The sequence below is a fragment of the Sardina pilchardus genome, chromosome 2, assembly GCF_963854185.1.
Source record: "Sardina pilchardus chromosome 2, fSarPil1.1, whole genome shotgun sequence".
NCBI classification, from domain to species: domain Eukaryota; kingdom Metazoa; phylum Chordata; class Actinopteri; order Clupeiformes; family Clupeidae; genus Sardina; species Sardina pilchardus.
Window position 1 is genome coordinate 18918379 of NC_084995.1, and position 6000 is coordinate 18924378.

Sequence of the window (6000 nt, forward strand, 5' to 3'; positions counted from 1 at the left end):
CTTCTATGTGCTATTACCGTGTGTGCTATGTTTTCTTTTTTATTCTTTACTTTTTGAATAGTCTTTGACAATTGCCCTTCTATGCTTTCATTAGCTATTCCTGTTTGCTTTTGTTTATTGTAAAGCACACTGAATTACCTCTATGAAATGCGCTATATAAATAAACTTGACTTAACTTGACTTGACAAGTCACAAGGTTCACAAATTCCCATACAGCCACTGCCAGAAGAGGCTCAAAGGTAAGTAAGAACACCGATGCTAAAGTCTGGAGGTCTGCATAAGCATGCATGGACAACACTGGATCAGAACACATGCACTTTCAGTCAGGTGTCAGCATAATGACTCCTCCTACAGCTTGGAGTTGGTTTAGAACTTCCCTTATCTGTTGCTTGCTAGCTGGGTCTCTAATCCTCTGGAATCTTCATCATGGACGTCCAAGGAATGCCAAGGTTCTCAGTTTGGCCCATGTGTGATAGAGTGAGGAACGGGGAGGACAGGAATCTCGCCTGCCCCACCCCACCCTCACTTTCTCATTCTTTTTGATTTTATTCCCGTATTGTTATCAGTGATGTATTCTGCATTCTTCTCTTCTTCAGAATCATCAAACGTATTTCATATGAAATCAAACATGTGTGTGTGTGTGTGTGTGTGTGTGTGTGTGTGTGTGTGTGTGTGTGTGTGTGTGTGTGTGTGTGTGTGTGTGTGTGTGTGTGTGTGTGTGCGTGTGCGTGTGCGTGCGTCTGTGTGAGTGAGTGAGAGTGTGAGTGAGAGACGGGGGGGGGGGTATAGTTGTGTGATGGTGGTAAGTGTGTGTGTGTGTGTGTGTGAGAGAGTGAGTGAGTGAGTGAGTGAGTGAGAAAGAGAGAGAGAGAGATAGAGAGAAAGGGGGTAGAGTGTGCAGTTGTGTAATGGTGTGATGGTGGTGGTGGTGGTGTGTGTGTGTGTGTGTGTGTGTGTGTGTGTGTGTGTGTGTGTGATGGTGTGATGGTGGTGAAGGAGTGTGTGTGAGGGAGTCTAAGGGCACATTCCTCTTTTTCTGTGGGTGTGAAACACAATGCTTCCTCCCGTGTTTCAGACAAATGGGTAACAAGACAGACACATTCCATAGGGGCTTTCTCTATCCAAGACGAAATCTGAGAAACACAGGCTGAGTTGGGTAATAAGAGGCATGGCCAAAGACCTGTGGTATTCCTGGCACATTGATGTTTAGCATCTTAACAACCTGAGTCAGGCCCTATTCTAATCGCTCTGCCGTGTCAAAAAAAGTATCAAAAAAAGACTTGCTGATTCATGCAATGCACTTCCATCTTGGCTTCAACTGTAGTGATGTGGATCTTATAACGGGTGATCATAAGATGGATGCTATGCAGGAATTCCCCATTTGGCCAATTTTCAACCTAGGGATACATATTTAGTGCTAAGGAGTACCCAGTGCATTGAGAACTGACCAAAAAGGATCATGTTCCTGGTTGGATCAATGTAGATGGAGAATCCAGGCCTTAGGCATCGTTATTGACTGACACAATTCTGCTTATTATACCTTTGCTTTTTATCAGCAGGTGAAGCTATAATTTTAAGGTAAAATAATGTGATTTTAAATTAGAAAAAAAAACATTGTCGAACTCATTGTTGCATCACTTTTGCTGAAACAAAACAAAACAAAAACAATCCTAAATGTGCCTAATTTTTACCAGCTTTCCTTATGTGGCACATTCAAGACTTTGCAGCTGTGCTTCCATCAACATAGCTGTTTCAGGACTATTAGTAACCTGTCGTTACATGCTTGCCCAGTCTGGTTGCGGTCAATTTGAGGCTCTGCTGGCCTTGGTGAACCTTTGACCCCTGTGTACCTGAGTTTACCTGTAGCTTCAAGTTCCCAATTGCTTTCACTTCCTTGTCTATGACATCAAAGACTATTATCAAACATGTTCTCTCCTGAGGATGGTTATAAATTATTTCTAAAATATGTTGGAATGCTCTGTTGAGATATTTTAATAAAACATTCTAGGGGAAAAAAACAGTTTCTTGTTTTGTTTCTGCTCTCGTAGGTTTGCAGCTGTGTCCAGAAGAAAGTTTGTTGTGTGGAAATTGCATCTTTAAACAGGCCTGTTCTTTCAAAGCACCATTAATGGATAATGCCACTATGCCCTAAATGGCTGGAATGGTTACACCAGTTAGTTGATACCAGTTGTGGCGGCAGCCTTGTCTCCTTTTGTGAAGGTCCTTTTCACCTCTCCAAGTGCCTTGATCAAATGTCTTATGCGTTCTTGAAGAAGACTGAACTGTAGTGCCAATACAAGGTGTTTACTTTCTGCTCCCAGGCGGGTCTGTGTGCTCTCTTGTTCTTGCGAACACTGTGTGGTACAGACAGCAGAGGGACACTGTGCTTTGTGTCACAGACCGACAAGTACAGCTAGAAAGTTCTTTTGAAAAAAGTTTTTTGTCAATTCCCATAATGTCTGGGTTATTAGAAATAGGTTAGAGAGGTTTTTATTTTTAGGCATTAAAACATGTTTTCATACTTTTTAGGAATGTTCATCATTCATCCCTGTAGGCTATGTGTTCCCCCATTCTGATGTCTTTTTTCAACATCAGCGCCAATAATGAGGGTTGCAGTGAATGGAATGAATGAATATACGCTGTCCCGACTGGATTCACAAAGCTGCTCGTCGTATTTCTGCATCACTTAACCTGTGCGTAGCCTGGACCAGCACCCTTGTTTCCGAGGCTGCTCAGCACTCAGTCCGGGCATCTTTCACACTAGCCGCCTCACCTGTTGCGACTCTAGACGTATACTGAACTCGCGATGTTTTGAAGACCGCCTGTAGGTGGAGTCATGACAAACATCTGGTGATCCGGTCTCCTGTCGCGTTTTACCCTACAGAGCAGTTCAAGCTGCATGAATTCGTGGCACTCTGCCGCAAGGTTTCGGTGAACCATAAATATCTGACCACCGCTGTACCGATACGTGTGTTACGCGGACGTAAGCTGAATTGCCAAACCTGGGCTACCTTGGCTGTACGCCCTGGATTGGACCTGAACGGCACACTGAATACAGATCTGAATGGGAGGGAGGCTTCGCGCTGCGTGCCATACGAAGACATGAATAAGGACGGATGAAGTCATCGCCTGCGCTTCTCGCCCACCAAACACTGCCAATGCAGTGATCGATACGCTCTCGGCTGCAGAGGCCTCGTTCTTCCAATCGTATGTAAAGAACGAGGTCATGGAATGTACGATGCTTCTTTGATAAACCTATGCTCTCAAGAGGGAGGTGAGAGGAGGTAGCTAGTAAGCAATTTGTCCATAATACCAATCACCTTACCGTCTGTTCAATGCGTGCGGTGCCTGTTAAACATCATATCATTGATGGCATCCGTGTAGAATATATGACAGTGAACGAATTTATTAAAATGTTCTGTCAATAGATATTATTTCTCGTCTGCACACGGGAGATGCAGATGCAACGCTGGCTGTCACGCGGACCGTGTAGGCTTCCAGAAGTCAACGTGGGTTGAATTCTAGACAAAATGTGTTCATTTTGGAAATTCAACAAAGTGCGCAATAAAACACCATGAGATACAGACTTTGGCTATAATCTGGACTGTGTTCTAATTCATGGTGCAGCAGTTTGTTGACGTGTTTCAAAGGAATGGATAAGTTTCTGCAAATCGCTCCGCATTCGCTGGCCATAGTGCTGTCGCGGGTCGGCGCCGAGGACAAACCAGCAGTCACCGAAAAGCTCCAGCATCACCATACCGGCTATGAGATATTCGCGGACTTCAAAGCTGAGAATATGCAGCATTTCTGGAACAAGAAAGTCACTGACGCCATATCGGAGACGTTCTTCCTCGGCTGGATAGACGAGCACGTACTACTCATTCAGGGGAAGGAGGATCACCTGGAGGTGCTGCGGGAAGGATGGACCCGAAGAGCTCTCAAACCACCCCGCGGGTTCGAGATCAAATGCATAGGTATGTTGAGTGGCACCGTTTCACACGAGCTCAACTCTTGTTGTCTGTGTTGCACCTTGACTTCTTATATCAACACACTGAGTGACACTGACACATTCCTTGAAAACATATTACCCCTTTGACATATTTTGACATTACCAACATGGGCCCTGTGGTACACCAGTTGGCCAAACAACTAGCAGGTGACATGTATCATTTATGTATGGGATGCTACTGTACGAACATGTGGTCAACATTCAAAATGTCCAAAATGGATATTTTATTTATTTGGTCATTGAGCACTGGCCCCTCTGAACCTGTCATTTTAGCACCTGGATGAACTGGCTGCCGACTTGGCCACTGTATGGAGCTCTTGGAGACCGTGTTTCTCCAGATTATTTCTTTATCTATGCTTTTACTGATAGCAACAGTCCTACTAACATAGGTCTATACTTGAAGGTGGAATGCAGCCACTTCAGTCAAACGCAAATATGGGAAAGCTGCCTTGAGGTACAAAGTTGCACTCTGTGTGAGAATTTTTTTTTCTATGATATGTCTATTTGTGTGTGTGTGTGTGTGTGTGTGTGTGTGTGTGTGAGTGTGAGTGTTTTAACTTATTGACACTAATGAGTTTACTTTTGTGAACAAATGTCGCCATCCCTGCACCTGTCTTTGAAATTAATGCTTATGTATGTTCACACACACACACACACACACACACACACACACACACACACACACACACACACACACACACACACACACACACACACACACATTATTGGCAAGCAAGGCCAAGCAGTCTTTTGTTTTTCAGCTGTTTGTTACACCAACTAAAGCTCTCCACTGAAACAGTTGGATCGGCCCCTTTCTACTGTTGCCAGTCTTCAGATGCCGGGTGAAGTTGTGGGGATTGAAAAGCACCCAGCTCTGTATAGTCTTTGTAGAAGTTCAGGGTTATGTAAACAGAAGGCTTTCACATGAGCTGGGGCAACTGCAAGCCAGCCTGCAAGAGAGAGAGTGTTGAGAAATATTCTCCTTTGGTCAGATAAGCAGTGTAAAACAAAGGCTTACCTTGCCTGATACCCACCCGGCACACACTCAACCAGACGTGGCTGAGGAGGCCTGTACAGGAAGCCCTTACTCCAGCAGACAGAGCTCAGCTGGGTTAATGTATACAGCCTTGAGTTCCCACCGCTTTGTGTGTGTGTGTGTGTGGGGGGGGTGTCATGCCCGTGACGGGTCGGATGGGCTCGGGGTTGCCTGGGGAGGCACCCGGCATCGCTGATAGCAGCCTGGACTGATAACCTGTGGAATGCAGAACAATGACAGAACACAGCAATCTCTAATCTACCTGATGGTGTTTGTGCGTCGTGTTTACCAATGCCAGCTTCACAGGATTGGGAGGATCGATAAACTTACTTCACAGTAAAATGTGTCAACCTGCCCTACTCTGTTTAGTTCTTTTGTACTCCCTCTCGCGCCTGAAAACGAATGTGGTTGTGTGTTTGAGTGTGTGTGTGTGTGTGTGTGTGTGTGTGTGTGTGTATGGTGCTATATGCAAGTGGTAGACTGAAGTGTGTTGGGGTTTGACAGGTTCAGGGGCCACTTGGTCAGTCTGGACTCCCTCTCCGCTCTTTTCCCAAGCGTGGTCCTCTCTGCATGACTCAGTGCTTGATAGTGTTACACATTAAAGGCAAAGAGTGGTAAGTCCTCTGGCAGATCCCGTGTGCTGTATTATTCTGCCTGTGTGAATGGAGCCCTGCTGGCTGGGCTATACTGTAGTGGAAATGCAAGCTTTCTCCTCTTGTGCTAACGGATTCATGTCTCTAAAGTTGTGGTTGGAGAATCATTGTTTTTCCCTCTGTGTGTGTGTTTGTATGTGTGTGTGTGTGGTCTGTGCAGGGCAATCCCCTTCACCCATAGCATTAGGGAGTTGCCCATTCCTGATGGCAAAGTCCGGAATTCCCTACATGCTTGTAATAAGTCAAACTGAGCACATTTTTCTGTTATCTGTGAGTTGTAGGTGATGCGCCTTGTTTTGGTG